The sequence below is a fragment of the Poecilia latipinna genome, unplaced genomic scaffold (assembly GCF_001443285.1).
Source record: "Poecilia latipinna isolate Pla-1442-1.1 unplaced genomic scaffold, P_latipinna-1.0 Scaffold227, whole genome shotgun sequence".
Taxonomy (NCBI): domain Eukaryota; kingdom Metazoa; phylum Chordata; class Actinopteri; order Cyprinodontiformes; family Poeciliidae; genus Poecilia; species Poecilia latipinna.
The window spans coordinates 200292-217300 of NW_015112843.1; the positions used below are offsets into that span (position 1 = coordinate 200292).

The window sequence follows — 17009 nt, forward strand, 5'->3', positions numbered from 1 at the left end:
CATTCTGTGGCGATAAATTCCATAACAGATGCATTAAAGTTTACGACTGTGAAGGAGAAAACCTCAGTGGGTTTGGGGGAACTACATTAGGAATCGAAAACATAAGAAAACAAAACAACATCTTTCCGGAGGGGTCCTCCACAGCCACCAAATCACATTCCCCCGGGCTCTGAAAAGGAAAAAGATGAATGAGTGACAACAGAGGGGGAAAAAAGCCCCCATCTCTCCAGACTCGGACTGCCTGAGAAACTCCGAGCCAAGCCCGTGTCACGTGACTCAGCCACCGGCAGCGAGGAGCGAGAGCGCAGCCGGAGCGCCGCAGATCCTCGGTGCTCACACGCCTGCTAACACCAGCAGCCCTTCACCGCCCAGTTTCTTTTTAAGTCAACCCTTTTACTCCCTCCCGGTGAGTACATTTTCCGCTGACCTTTTTATTAAGCACATTTTTACCTCGTTTTTGTCCTCCTCCTCCTTCCTTGCCTCGGTGTTTCGCCAACACTGGGGTTAAGACAGAGAGAGAGAGAGAGAGAAAACAATGTTTTCTGGCTCCCTGCATGCAGTCATTGAGATCTTGGATGCTGAGTGTTGCTGCTCTGGCAACATCCGATGAGAAATATAAGCCCTACGTGCTCGCACACGCTCTTGATATTTTTGCCCCTCTTCTCTGTTCTCCCTCTTCTTCTTCTTCTTTTTTTTAATGCAGCTTCCTAAAACGTGTTGATATAATTCCAACATTTTGCTTATTTTCTGCCTTTTGCCCCTCACTCACTTTTCTCATCATGGCTTATTTTGGTGCGATTTTATCTGATTTTGAAGTGTTTCTCTGCTGTTGGAGGCTGTACCTGAGCCAGGTCGCAAAAATGACCCTTTTGATTTTTACGTTTAAGGATTTTGCTTTTCTAATAGGTGAGAATTTTAACTTTTGCCAGAGTTTGTTTTGGTGTTTTCATTGTGCTTCTGTTTGCTTTTTGACTGAGCTGGATTTGCACTCAACTGACAAGAGGTTTCAGATCTTCTCATTGAGGAAAAACACAGCTGATGGATTACATTATTTATCCTTCAATAGTTAGAAACATTTTGATCTTTATTCCTTGTTGGTCTTTTTAAGTGTTTTTAGTATTTGTTTTTATATAAAACTTCAAACCTCACAAAATGTACACCAATAAATACATGTAAACATGTAGCTAAACAACACGATGACATGCAGTTAAACATGTGATGGATTTCATTTATCACCTTTTATTTTCCACATCATCTAAATTTATGGTAATTGCCAAGCGACAAGGGCTGAACATTAAACCTTTTTGCTGTTCTTTTTGCTGTTCTTCTCTTCATCGGTTCCCAAAAACAGGACAAGCTGATATTAGTTGTTTAATTAGTCAAATTTCCTGCCTAGCCTGCAGTCTGCTGCTTAGCAAACAAAATTACCCTAATTGAGGTTATCAGTGGAGTTTTGCTTTATGCGTTTTTTGGGGGTCAGGAATGTTTCCAAACAAACAAATGTGTTTTTTCTGTTAGTTTGAGAAAAAATATATGATGGTAGAAGAGATTTCATAAACCACAACATGCTTCTAGAAGATCTGCAGCATCTTCTTGCTCCACACTGAAGAATCTCAAGAAGTATGTGATCCCCCTTCCCTCTGCCTACCTAAACCTACAACAATAGTTTAAAAAAACGTGACATTAAAAATCAAAAAACCTTGTAACAATTTTCACGCATTTTTCTAGTTATCTAATAATTTATAAATAATTAGTGAAAAATCTTAATTTAGCTTCAGGCAGAATAAGTGAACGCACATGGTTACAAATTGCATTTATTTTTATTTCCAGTTGATGCAGTATGTGTGGTAGGTAGCTGGGTAAAACTCTCTAAACATGACGGGACAAAATGGCACAGATGAGGTTTGTTTACAGGTAGGAAATGTTGATAGGAAGGGATAAAATGATAAATATTGGGTAAACTGACATGAAGTTTGATGATCAACATGCCTGAAAGCATATTCCAAATATGCCGTTAACTTGGCTTAGCCTCATGAGGAAGTTAGCAAATCAATATTTAGAAAATGTACTATGTATTTTTTAAAAAGTGCAGTGTTATCAAAATCTTAGTTATTTTTTGTCAGGAAGTGGAACCTTGCATTTCTTAATCCTCTCTTTATTTCAGCGTTTCTACTTACAATATAACAATAATTATAGCACATCCTTAAGAAATAGCTTGATCAAATACTCGACTTTAGTCATGGGCCAATAAATGGCATTAAGATATTCTGAAGTTTTAGAAAGTAATGGTCTCAAACTTGCTAAAGCTGTTCCTTAATACTGTATCTGCAGGACAAGCAGCCATGTTTTAAATATCATGAGACATTTTCCTGTGCACAGCTTATCAATTTGTGGCCTATTTTATTGACCAAATCCCCCTTATATGAAAGAGATGCAGAGAGAGCAGCTGGAAAGATTTTAATCAAGTCTTACATATTTAAGAACAAAGTTTTACGCTTCTGAAACAGGAGAGTGTAATTTATACTATGTATAAACATCAGTATGAGATGATTACTTGTAAATGATTTGATACCAAGAAAAGAAAAACTCATGATCAAGACATTCTTAGTAAAAATCCTTTTGTAAGGTTGTTCCATTCTCTATTAACTAGAGTAAGATAATAGTGCCCCTCCCCTGCCTGTTACTGCACATTGCCTGCAGCTGTCTAAGGGAAGGTTATTATAATCTTTTCAGAAATACCTATAGAACAATTTCAGTGGTTTGGAAATACACCACGTTGTGACACAGAGAATCAAGGTGAAGGAACAACATTTTATTGTTCAACAAGGTCTTAAAATCTGTATTTAAAGTTTAAACAGCTGTTATACAGCTCAGTTCCTATGGATTAAATACCCTTTAATGTGATGGCAAATAAAGTGCAGGAGGGACCTTTAAGTTTTCTCTGGATTTTTGGAGTGCCCCTCCTCCACTTGTTGTTACATGGTGCCGTCTAGCTAGCTGACAAAGGCTAATTTACTTTTCCCTCACTTAAGTGAAAGACAGATTTTGCTCTTTCAAACATTTCCATTGAAAAATACAAAAACACAAACAGCCATGGTAAAAGATTATCCAGGTATGAGGAAGATTCAGAAGACGTATTGAAAACCAGAACACTTCACGTTTAAGGCTTCACCTCAATGCAAAACATGTTGCTTTAAGTACAGACAGTGGATTTAGCTTTAAGTGTAAAGGTACTGATGCAGATTCAAGGCCAAAATAAGCTCAAGAATGTTTGGCTGTCAATCAAATTTTATTTGATGTGAAAAATTTATTGATACAGTCAGAGATTGCTTCTTGATTAGCTAATTAATCAACCCAACACAAATTTCTTACCCACGTTCATCCTACTATGGAAATGTCTGACTGGCTCCTGTCTTTTAAGTAAAGTACTTAAAGTGTCTGCACCCACCAGCTGATACGGCAACAGGGGAGGGGGATCTTCAAGGCAAATTCTGCAGCAATTCATTATGCAAATTTTGCTGACGGATTTGATTAATAGCTTGACCTCCACTTGCTGCCTGAACTCACCCATAAAACCTGCAGGCGACAACTCCTCGTCCGACCCAAAATAAAACACACGCACACAAAATGTCCTAGAATTTGTGGACAGAAAGTCCTTGAAGTGACCACTGGGATCGCTTCTTTAAAATCCTTGACAGAAGTTTTGTTCCTGAAAGCAGCTGGAGACGAGGACCTTTTCAATCACGCTCCAGAGATACCCGAGCAGGGGACAATCGACAGCTTCTCCCGCCTTCAGACTTTGCAGGTCAGGGGAAACAGGTGGGGGAAGCCGAGCATGAAATATGCTGCTACGCAAACAATACTTATCTCTCGCCGGGGATGAAGTGGGAGGCTGGCTCTGGAATGCACATGCACTGAATCCCTATATGAGCTCGGAACGGCGGGAAGAAGTGTATCCAGCCGCCGGTGGACCGAGTCAGTAATCTGTCACTGTCCAGTTCAGGCACATCCTGCTGCACCCGCAGGTTGATCGCTGACCCTTAGCAGGTGCAAATACAGACGAAAATCATTTTTGAGCAGCCCCGGAGAGGTCAAGGAACGGATTAGAGGAGCAGCTTCCTCTTGTCTCTTTTATGTCCCTGCCCGGGAGAGATAAGCAAAGAGAAAACAGATGAAGGACTCAGACAAGAGAAAAGAGAGATGATGCCGGTGTAGGTGTTTCACACATGTATGAGATCTAATACACAATGAGCCAACACCCTCTGCTTCTTATTGCATCCTCTGCCGCTGAATGCCTATTTTCACACATTTCAGGACATGGCCTGTGTGTTTAGCTATTGGGAGACAGCAGTTTAACCCAGTGCATGTGCCTATGCATGCATCTGATACTTAGGTTTTGTTCTGAGACGTGCCATTTACCTTGCAGCGTCGGTATCTCAGCTCGGCGGCCAGTCGCTTTATATTCCCCCGCTCAAAGAGATGGAGGCTGATTTCAGCACCAGGGACAGCTGCCAGCACTTCATTACTCTGGCAGCTGGAGCTAGCTGATTCCTGCCTGAAAGTCTGGAGTGGTTATAGTCACTAACCCCGCGCCCTCACCGCCGCACATGTCTCTCTCCGATCTATTCCACCTCCCATTCACAAAAGCCGGGGATGAGGTCTCACCCCAGATAAGAAGCAGAATGACAATACTCCTCCAGAACGAGTTCAAACAGGGTTTACAAATGCTGGAGTTTATTTTCTTTTTAAGACTCAAAATCCTAAATCTGACAGGAAGCGTGGAGAAGCGACCCCCACGTTCGACCAATTAGTGGAGCTTTTTCCAAGTAAGCATTTAAGATTGAGCACCTTAATAAAAGTTTTAAGTTTGTGAAATACTGGGAAACGTGGGGAAACAGAGTGCTGATGAATTTAAATATTTAATTATTTTAAAACTACTACGGTGGAGCAGAAGTGAAAAGGATTTAGATGTTTTCAGACAACACATTACTTTTTAATTTTTTATATAATTTCAGATTGGCCTGAAGTTTCTAAAGAAAAGTTTAATGGAGAGCTATTCTGGAGTCACTTTCATGCAAAAGTTTAACATAAATCTTTTTTTTCATTCAGTTTCTCGACCTGTCGGCTATCAGAAGCACAAATGCCAAAATCTATAACAAACACGCAGAAGACAGTGATCTGGTCACATGAGACCAAAATTTAACGTTTCTGCTGTATGACGTCAGAGTTGCAATGAAACATACTCACTTGTTTGAATGGACCAAGGCGTACATTTTAGTTGAGAGTTGGAAATTTCTGATCACAAATACTCTCCGTCCAAAATAACTTTACAAAAAGGATCAGGTGAGAATTTCACACCAGAAATGTGGAAAGCTAATAGAGTCACTCCACAAAACACTTGCAACACAATGTAATGCTGCAGAAATATTGACTCATAGGGTTGAGTTCAAATGTACCCCACACTTTTTAGATCTCCATTTGTAAAATATGTTGATAACTTTGTATTGTTTTCATCTCGTTTCAGGATTCCTCAATATTTAGTATTGGAATAATATACAGCACTTAAATATGTCTGTAGAGTAGTGAAAAAGGTTTGATTATTTCAGTTGGTTGTTTTATGACATTAAAAAAACAAAGAAAGATGCATTTTTAACCAAGACCTCAAAATTTTGGTTGAAAAAATAAACAGACAAGTTCATTAAGTCATAATAAAGGGCGAAAGTTGTAAATTTCTCCCCTACTTTCCGTCACCAAAATGTCTCCTCTCCTTATAAAAACCTTAGTTGTAACTCATTACACCCTCTGTATCGCAAGTCTCCCACACTGAACATGTAATATGAAATATATTCCCCTAAGTGGGGCTGCACAATTACAGATAATGGTAAATATTGAGAGGATTATATGAGTTACAATACCGGTACATGCAATTTTCTTCTTTCCTCTCTTTCTCATCACTCTGATGAACTTGTGTCACTTGAACGTCTCTTGGCGTGAGACTCTGTCCAACTGGCCAAATATTACATTAAAATGTTACATTAAAATGTGGCATTCATAACACTTGGAATGTACAATTATTACACTCCATCCTTTGCAATATGGATATTACTCACACTAATATTACATTTACGACATATTCGCAAAAGTGCAGCCCTGCTCTTAAACTTTTATTGGACTTCGTTAGCTTGGTCACAGAGTTTATCTGGAACATGGATAAGTTGAGTTTGATGTCATTCACAGAGTCAGGCTCTGACTTAAGGTAAAAGGAAAAGAGTATAATAAGCCACCAGAACTTTCTCTTGGTTCACTGTCATCCGCTTTAATTTTTCACAGGAAGTCCTTGAGATTTTCTCCTCTACACCTTCCTTTGAAGAAGTTTTTGATTAGGGAAAGATCAGCATGTCCTAAAGAACTCATCTTTTTAACTACTAATGCCTAAAAGATAATCAGACTTTTTTAGTTCACATCCGACAAATAATTAACACCAGAATTTTCTGAGAACCACTGGAAGCAGTGGCTGCGACTGAACACAAATATAGCAAACAGATTCTAACACGATAGTTAACGAGCTGACACCAAAAAATGTTCTGATTTTAGGATATGATTTCATGTAGAGAATATAAAAAATAAGAGTGAAAACAGCTTTCCCAATTCTTGTGTATGAATTCCTTTTCTAAAAGCAGAGTTTAATAAAAGTTTAAAAATTCTCAGTTTTATTTTTCATCCAGTGATTATGTAGACAAGAGAAAATATAGATATTTACTTACTTATTTTAACCTCATGTGGTGTTAAAATACTGCAAGTAAATGTTTTTAAATTACTTATTTTATTAACAGCATTTCCCCCAGTGTATTATAAGCCTGGCGGGCCACCAGGCTTTACTTGTGCCCCCACCAGGCTAAGCATTGCTTATTTATTTAAGTCATTGTAAAATGTTTGCATATTTTAAGTCTTTGTAGTTGGTGTTCAGGTACTAATCTTCCAATCTTTCAATAACACATAAATATCAAGTGATATTTAAACATTTCTTGTCAACTTTAAACATTTTTTAACTCAAAAACACGATGGCCTGCTGGATGAATGACTGCCCAGCGCTCGAGCACCAGGCTTAGTTTTCTGAGGGAAACCTTGTATTAATATGGTCCTGAATTGTATCATTACATTTCTGTTACTGTGAACATAGCAATTTAAATATGAAATAATTTTTTTTTTTTTTTTCTGTGAATTAGACGTTTGCTGCTGTGCTGTTTAAAGCAGAAAACACTAAATAATTAATGTGATTTGCAGATGATTTTTGGGTAAAATGCAAACACTTTGTGCCCAGTATATTCTCTGGTTGGGCCACAGAGCCACATTTACTTGATGGGTCACATCTGTCTTCGGCCTCTGATCAGTAAACGTGTCCTGCTGGTGGAAAAGTTCATCTTAATAACAAAAAGACATCAGGAAAAACTGATTTGATCACCAGGTTACAATACCACTGCGCAGGACAGTTTTCATTACTCATCCAAACTGTGAGTTTACATGCTTTTATGTTCTGTTAAAAATTAATTAATGGCCCACTCCTACTGTGAATGTAATTAGCCTAATAAATAGAGTTGTTCCAATTTTGGCACCCCTGTGGGTTAGGTCATAAGTGCCCCTTTGCAACCTCTTGGTGGGTAAGTGGTAAAAAAAAAAAAAGAATAAAAAAATCAATGATTAACAGAAAACAGCAAAAACTAAAAGCCCTCAGCAATCACAGGTCAGAAGTTTTAAGTCATCACAGTTTTCTTGTACGTCTCTTTGTGAAGCCAAACTTTGAAAAACAAAACACTTTTCTTGTTATAGTCTTAAAGTCTTAAATGCAAGGAAGACAAACTGTTGTTCACTGAAGAAAAGATTTTGCTGCTTTTGTGTAATGACATTTTTCAGCCAACTGGGCCTCCTGCAGGACGTGGAGAAGGTCATCTTCTGTTGCACTAGGGAATAAAAACAAACTGTTATGGCCATTTATGCTGGCATTACTTTCAAATAGGAAGGAGCTGAACTACTGCACTCAATTACTCTGAAGATATGACCACTTTAAGTAAAAATGGCAAGAAAATCCAACAAAATGGGATAACTTAAAGCAATTGTTTTTATTAAAAACTATCTGTCTGCTGCTAAAATAATAAAAATGTCTACTTTATCTAAACCATGCTTACATTCTAGACTGGAAACTGCAAAATTGAAAAGCAGTGTTTAGGTTATTGATGGCCATCTGTTAATTGAAATCATCTTTACCTCAGTAGGCGTTATGGGTGATGCTTTGTCTCATGCCACGGCTGTCTGTGTTTTTTGCAGAGAGAAATATTTACATTGAGTCAGTGGGAACCTTTATATAAGCAAGGAGAAAAGTGTTGTCTCCTCCTTTTAGCCAGCTGACCAGCAGTGAACACCAACAGGCAGGAGAGGAAAAAGTCCATTCACTGCAGCTCTTTCTCTGATATCTCATTAAATTGTAAGAACACTATGCCGGAAAAATCGTTTTAAAACCTCTGTTTACCTTGATACAGGCAGCCATATCAAGAAAATACTAATTTAAATTTAGGACTTCCTACTGAATATGTAAACTAGAATTTTGTTTCAGGCATGTGCAGTTTCATTTCTCCTGAAGATGTTTTGCTGCTGATTTGATTATAGTTTCTTTTAGCATTTTTTTTTTTTTACAAATCTTTTATTTATTGCGCTTTTTGTTTTTATCTATACCAAATTTATTTGTACTACTTTAATTTGCCTATTTGCTTCTTTTATGTTTGTTTGTATTTTCATGCACCTTTGGTTTCTTACAGAAACATTGTTTTATGCTGTAAAAAATTAAGCTCTCTTGCTCTACACTTCAATCTGTTAAATCTAAAAAAACATTTGTTCATTAAAATAACTACAGAAGATGCTACTGCTGTGATTTATTCTCACTCTTAAAATTGTCCCTTTGATACTAAGAGTATTGTTGTGAAATAATATTTTTACCTTGTTTTCCAATTCTTTTGACAAGTGTGCATGGCTGTAGGTTGGTCATGCACGCTTGACCCAGAAGGTCATAGGTTCAAATCCCAGCCTGGTATGTTTCTGCACAGAGATTGCTTGGTCTCCCTGTGCATGTGTGGGTTTTCTCCAGGAACTCTGACTTCTTCCCACGGTCCAAAAATGTGTTAGGTTAATTGGTCTCTAAAATGTCACTAGTGACTATGGTGTACCGAAACTCAGTGGCAAGAAAGATATGCACCAGCTGCACCAGCTTCTAGTTAAACAGTGACCCTAAACATACAGCCACCACTACAGTTGAGTGGTTTAGCTTAAAAACGGCACAGTTAAAGCCCAGAATTTAACTTAAAAATGTATGATCAGACACTTTCCATCTAATCTGACTGAGCTTGAGCTTCTCTTAGTACTTAAAACTCTAAAAAACTAATTATGTAGCAAATGTTACCTCAAAATCCTCTTCTTTTCCTTTTCATTCAGCATTTTGTCCTTTACTCACAAAACTCCAGCAAAAACAATCACAACGAGCTCTAGAAGTAGATCATTTATTGCTTGATAATTAAGTTTGAATGCCCTATTTGAGTTGTTTATGAAAGAGAAAGTCAGTGTATCATCTGTCTGCCATTCTTTAAGTTTTTGTTCGTCTTTATTGGCTTCATCTCAGAAGGCATTAAAATCAGCATTATTTAGCGCTCCGTATTGCTGCTTTTAGTCTTCCTGCTATGGTTGATCCTCAAAAATCTGTTTGTTTTTTAGAATAAACTGAAAACAGTGGCAGCTGTAATATTTAACAGCAGACTGGGGCCCATTTTCCCATTTAAATTGCAAATTGTTCTTCGAATTAAATTATAATCAGCTCTTTGTCATGTTGTTTTTCTTACTCACACTGTGGAGGCTACATTTTTACACACAAACATTTCGCCCTCGTGCATATTTTATATTCATTTGATATGTTTTTCACAGATTGCCCAGATTTTTCTCCACAGACTTACCGGGTTTGACCTCTGACCTTTCAGCTCCCACTGCTTATCATTACCGAGACTTCTCAGCCTGGTTTCATACAGAAAACATGTTTTATTATCAGCTAATTAATCACAGCTCCAGTGACCCAGTTACTTTAACATGGCGAGGCAAAGGCTATATTTGGCAGGTACACAAAAAGGGAAATTAGGGAATTGAAGAAATGTGTCCATGCCAAGGGATCTGGGAAAGCACATGTTCATACACCCTTGAGCAAAGCGGAGAGTCTCTTTTATAGAAAGACGTGGAGATGTGGGAGCAATCATTTATTTTAAGTGAATTCCTCAGAGGAAGAGGAGTAATTTCTTCATTAGAAAAAAGAAATATAACTTTGAGCATTCTCAGAGGTCAACACTGTGGTGCATTCAAGAGTTTTTTGGAGTCAAACTTCTGGAAACCCAATATTGCTTTAAAAACAACGCAACGATCCTCCTGGTATCAAAAAGTGAGCTAATGCTGCGAAAAGATTGCAAACTGACCTCAGTATGCAGTCAAATACTCCGATATCAAAGATAACCGCCCTTTCTATTATTGTGCAATGCGAGATAAAACATCTTGCAGAGATATGACTTCATCCCGCTGCGTCCCGTGCAGGTCACGCAGTGTTTTATCTCCCTGCCGTCGTCGTCGCTGGCCAGGGCTATAGGTCGCCCCAATCCGATTATGGTGCAGCTATAGTTTTAGGCGACTGATCGTCTGCCCTCAGTCTTCATGCTTCAGAGAGCCTCCATATATATTTTTTTTCCCCTCGCAAGCAGGAAGAGAGAAGGAGAGGATGTAGGAGGGAGGGGAGATAAAGCTGATGGAAATTGGAGTGTATTTTCCCTACAGAAGCTTTGTGTGCCCCTGCACAAGCGAGGCCTCTAAGTTCAGAAAAGTCCCTTCATTAAATGTATGAGAAATATGTAAATGATTACAGGACCGTGGAATGGCAATATAAAAGGACAGAGTGACAGTAATAATTCATAAGGCAGCACACTACCTACCGCGTCATGTAAGCCTGCATATTCAATCTTTGATATTCTGCTCTGAAGCCCAGTTGTAGGCTCCTTGAAAGATGACTGGCAATACAAATGTCTTCATTTTGTCCCCAGAGGTTGCTCTTTCCCTCAGTCTTTATGTAGTTGCAGATTTTCCTGGGGTTGTGTAATTAATCAAATTGGTGTTTCATTTTAGAATTGCCTTCAAACTGTAACAAAAACATTGTAGCTGATTTTGCTGCATTCTGCTGTACCTTTGACTTTTGTAATGTAGAAAACAATTGCAGAAGTGCAGTGCAGATATCTTTTTAACAAGTGGATGTAGATCTACAGAATGAATGGAATTTAAATTGCTGTGGCCATATCGTTGTGTACAATGAAGCTATCATAATGAAGAAAGGGTTAGAAAAGGGTCAGGAAGATTTAGCTGAATTATCAACACATTTTAACGCAACAGCACCGCAATTACACGCCTCCTATCGGACTGCAAATAACAATTATTTTAGTAATCTATCATTCTATTGATTTCTATGACAATTAATCGGACTAAGGAAGTCGACACATTTTGCAGATTTTTCATTTGAGACTTTTTTTGCACGTTTTAAAAGAGGCAACAGTGTGACTGGGTATTAGTGTCGCTCACATTGATGGTTGGACCGTATTGGTCGCTGCAGTTTCCTGTCTGTGTAACATGACTTCTTTTTGCTACTGGACACCCTTAGGTGAAGAAAAATGGGTGAAAATGTAGAAAAAATGTGTAAAAATACAAACAGAACAAATTTAATTCAAAACGTATCTTCATTATGCAATCTTTCCAAACCCAGGGAGGAATTTAAAAGAAACTATCACGATTTTGAGGAGTCCAAGTTTCCCCATCTCGTTCCCCTCTTATTATTTTGTAGGTAATGGAAGGTAACAGTCTTAACTGTCGCATTTCCTTGTTTAGATCGAGAGCAAAATGATTCCTGATACCCAGTAAACAGCTGCTTCAACACTGCTGCTACACTCTGGCTTCTCATTATATCCGTACAATTGGCTTTTCTGTGTGTTCTCCACGCTGATAAGCAGTTGTTACTGCTCATGTCCTGCAAGAGAGATTAGATTCCAGCGGGCTCCCCTGGGCTGGAAGCAAAATTGCCCTGCACAGACCACTATTCATTAAGTCCTTAATTGCTAATTGAGGTCTTTGAATGATTCAGCACTAGCTGCTACTGTTGGGGTATTAGCTGAGTAATTTATGGCAGTGAGAAGGCTGGAGAAAAAAAAAGAGCAAGGGTAACAGAGCGCTATTAAAAAAGGTGGCTGCACGACGCTGTTATTACACATATCTCCGAATCTGTACATTGCTCTTTTTATAGCCAATTCTCTCCATCTGTCTGAGCTCAATTCATCATGCTTTATAATTATATTTAATTAAGAGCTGGTTCAATTAGACTGTACACTCCACTTTCTATATTAATCTTTCTTGATTAAGCACATTATGTGGTGATTGTGGCAGTTCTTCATTTTCAATAATAATATTTCTTTTTCTGTTTTGAATGGCAGCTAGAAAATCAAAGCAGTCATCTCAGCTGAAATCATTATTTCTGCACCAAATTCTCCCAGTAATAAAAGCTGGAGGTGATTTTTTTAGACCTATTTTCAGCTATAATTTTAAGTCCTCACACCTCCTGCTGGGTGTATTCTCCTGAAGGAGCAGAAAAATTGGAGAAAAAAAAAATCTCTACCTGGATTCAGCCGTGTTTTATAAATGTAGTTAAGCTTGTATATTCTCTCCTGCTTCAAAAGGAACAACTAAATGTGCTTATTATAAATAATACTTTTACATCTGTGAGGTATGAAGCGAAAGCTGAAAAAAACTTAGGAGCACTTTAGGTACACAAGCAGTGTATTCTACCAGGGATTGGAATTAACCAATAATCCAGTGATCGGTTCTGATCAGTAATCTTATAGGTCAAATACTGAGTATCTCATTTATTTCTTTCCAACCTATTTGTTAAATGAATCGAAACTACGTGATTTCCGGTCTATGAGGGCATCAACCAACAGCATGTTTTTAAATCTATTTGTTTTTCCATTTAAAAAAAAAATACAAATGATGTTAAAAGTTGGCAAAAAAAAGGTCTGCATTAACAGTTGTCCAGGATCGCCTGTAGAAAGGCATCTCCATAGGTTAAAGTTCACATCTTTGCTGTTTGTGCTTTCCCCCCCCGAATCAACCAGAAACTCAAAAGGTTCATCTACATAACCTGTGATGATTCTGCACAAAGGACTTTTACTCTTGTGCAATTTTTAACAAATTTGAAACTGAGCACTTAAGACACTAGATTATGTTTTTTTTATATATTTTTATCTGTAGGTCAGGTGATTTAGTGTTTGTAAGCTGTTGAAGTAATGTCTGTTTCCTTCAGTTTGTGATGTTAACAGTATAACCTTCTGCCATTGTTACCCTCTGGGCTCGGGACATAAAAGCTTAAAACTCACTAATTGAGTCAGAGTGCCAGCCAATTTTTCATTGAGCCACAATAAACTGATTAAATTCAGAAGGAACATCAGAAGTCGGTACTGGCCAGAAAAAGACGGACACAAATTCATTTTGTTTAAATTGATCCAGGAAATATACATTTTTCACTTTTGCTTATATTTATATAAACATGTAAGAAATATAAAACCTTTTTGTTATGCATCAGAGATAAAATCACTTAAAATAAGGAGCATTCATGTAAGACTCATGTTATCAGAACCTAATGATGAAGCAGTGCTGCTAACCCATGTTTCAGAGTTTCTTGTGTGTGCTGCACTTAGCTAGATCGGAACATTAGAGTTAGAAACAAAGTAAACTATAACTGCTGAGAACACTGCTGCCCACTTTTTAACCGCCATCATCCAAGTTTGAGTGAAAGCAGCATGATGGGAAGAAGAAGCTGAGTGCAGATAAAGATGGTGGGACTGGATCATTTTGCTGGCAATGTGAAGTGTAATGTGGAACTGTACTGCAAATCTGAAGGTCATACAGTGATGAAGCGAAGAGGCCAAATGCAGAGAGGAGGCAGGCAGGCAGAATAAACTGTTTATTGAAAGAGAAAAACTAAAACCATGCAGAAAACTACAATCCAGGGAAAATCTGGAACAAGAAATCACAGGAGGCGCACGATATTGTGCCAATACACAATGCTGCCGTTTAAAAGCCGTCACGTGACACCTGCATGTTTTTGTGTTTCTCTTCCATAACAGGCAAAATAAGCCTCAAATATAAGAAATAAGTAAAACTTGTAACATTTAATTTGTGTATTCAGCTTTGCAGTAAGCAAAGTTTTAATTTACGGTTTGTAAAAATGTTCAAGCAGAAAGTTTATTTGCAATCAGCAACATTTAATTTGTTTCTTTTGAGCTTTATTGCTGGGTTTTATTTCAGTTTTATATCTGTATATTGGTCTGTTGCTAATTTTTTATTTATTTATTTTTTCATCTCATGATGGATGATGATAGAGTTGTGATGATTGGGAGCTCGGAGTCATAAACAAACCATGAAGTCGCCTGTCTTTCAATCTTCTCTGATGATAAATGTGAGGCCATAAGCAGGAAAGCTAAAAGCCTTGACAGTGATCCCAGATGCAGCAATAAATCAACAACTGAAAAAAAATCAAGGTGTTACAGTAGTATAGTCAAAGTCCAGATTTCAAATCGATTAAAATGCTGTGGGGAGATCTTTAAGAGAGCGGTGTCTCTGTTCACTGAAGGAACGGGGTAGAAGGCGATAAAACGATAGTAAATATATCGCAAAACAACTTGTCTGTTTTTCCACCTAAACCAGCGACATCCGCCAGCATGTGCAGAATGTAAAACTTCACAATCCTAGATGGGAACAAGCGCTAACCTCCGCACTTCCATAAAACAAAAGTAATAAATAAACATGCTTATAAAGCGTCTGACCCAGCACAGATTGACAACAGAGCAGAGACTAGCTTATTTTAACTTTTTTTTGTCTTTGAAAACTGCTGAAGTTTGCACTGAGGGTATAAAAAGTTATTTCTTTTCTTGACATCATTGACGTCTATTTCTTTGTTTTAACTTTTCGCCCTTGAATGCTTCTAAAATTTGCACCAAGGTATTGTTTTGTTTTTTTGTCTTTATATAGTTTTCTCTTCATTGCTCATTCTTCAAAAAGCAGTACTTAAAATTAACTATAAAAGGAGAGATTTTGAACATTTATATTTGAATGCATGTTTTTTTTAATTACATCAGTGAAAGAATATGTTCATCTTGGTTTCATTCTCCTGTGTTGCTTGACATTTTTGTCATTTTTTATTTATCCAGAGTTGAGTAATGTTAAATGACATCTTGAACTGTTAAAAATAAATATTTAAAACAAAAAACATCCTTCTGATGTCTTCGAGTCTCTTTTAAAAATACCAGGAAACAAAATAGTGACTTGCTTTATATTGTGAAATCAATCTTTTTATTGTGACAGGATTTTTTTCCATATTGCCCAGTTTTAGCCTGTCAACAATATGAAAAAATTGGGAAATCACACAGAAGTGGCTCAAAGGATGAACTTAATTTTTCCCACGACCGCACATTTACATAACTTGAAGCATAGTCATGCTTAATTCAAGACGTATAGCTTGTAGACTGTCAATCAAAAGAGTCAGGCAAAAGAAGAAATGTTTTCAGGACTTCTCCAAAGTTGAGACATAGTCAAGGAAGTTCAGCTGAAGTTAAGGGGACAAGTGCGAAAAGACAAATATGAAACAATGACTTTCTCTCTAATGTGCATTAGAAGTCTGTTGCTGTTTTCTCCAGAAAAAAAAAAAATGCTGCACTGCAACACTTCAGTGGCGGAGGGTGAGTGTGGCCTGAATGCTTCCTTCTCAAGCATTTGTCAGCGCGTATGAGCCGCTCTCATCTTCCCGTGTTTTTCCTCAGACAGCAGCACGAGTCAGTCAGGATTGATCAGGGAGAGAGGAAACACTAAAATGATTACTTGCACCAGTTCTTTGCCTTTTTATCTCCCAAGGATTCCCGCTCTGAAGCCTCTGACAGTCGGTGTGAGAGAACCAAAGAGGATTCGTGAAATACCTAAACTTGGAACCTTTGCGGCGCGTGGAGGATGCTGTAGAAGTATCAGAGAGAGAGAAAACATCACTGTCAAGAGCTCTCACTTGGTTGTAAGAAAGACTTTTATGAGGCAAAACAGAGCGCGTGCAGCAGACAACATGCCAGGGAAGAGCTAGGATGCACTCCCAGCTCCACTGATGCATAAAGATGTTATTTAGCATTCATTTCTCGAGAATTAAGCGTGCCAAGATGAATCCGGCTCCATCTCCACGAACGCTGCTGTCTTTCCTATCAGGCTACTTTGAATTCTGGGTTTTCTGGCCTGGGACGTTTCTGCCAAGCCATGGCTGGCAGTCATGAAAGGCTTTGAGGGTCTTAAAGACTCATGAATATTGTAAAAGAATAATCTTTGAAGTTTGCTTAAATCGGCTTGAGAAACAGTTTGTTTTACTTTAATCATTTAGTCATTCATTTTATCATTTAGCAGAGTAATTAATGATAATTAACAAAGTAATCTATATCATTTCTCCGAAAAGAGAGTGAAGATTTATAAACACCTCCTGATTATATTCTGTAGTTATTCTACCACATGCAGCCTGAGGTTATTTAGAGTCTGCTGCTTAAAGGCGTTTGACATTTTTCTCAGACTTTAGGGACTACGAACCATTTGTTGAGCTAATGTTCTGTGTCCACATGTGAGTAGAAATCAGCTTGAAGTTCACAAAAAGTCCCGACAAACATCTTTTGTGTCCTTCTTTATCCAGTAGTCCTCATAGATCTCATCTGCAACACTGGATTTGCTTACTCAGCGTATATAAGAGGAAATGATATCTGACAGTAAAATAAATAAACCTGTCTCCACTTATAGTGTGTTGCAAAAATGTTAATAGCGCTTTTTGTTTTTGACTTTTTGTCACCTGGCAATCTGATACTCTGATACCTCAGTAAACT

The 17009-nt window shown here is 37.9% G+C and overlaps 1 protein-coding gene across 4 annotated transcripts in view; it reads left to right on the forward strand.

Annotated features, from left to right (window-relative positions):
* The first annotated feature begins 280 nt into the window (after positions 1-280).
* Positions 281-17009, forward strand: part of LOC106947170 (RNA-binding Raly-like protein) — a 72616-nt gene continuing 55887 nt past the window's right edge. For 3 of the 4 annotated variants that reach the window (XM_015031993.1, XM_015031996.1, XM_015031994.1), the window contains exon 1: positions 281-406. The gene's annotated coding sequence lies outside the window, so the exon portion shown is untranslated. Of the gene's footprint in view, positions 407-726; positions 907-17009 lie in introns of those variants that run through there. The other variant, XM_015031995.1, reaches the window with a different exon arrangement.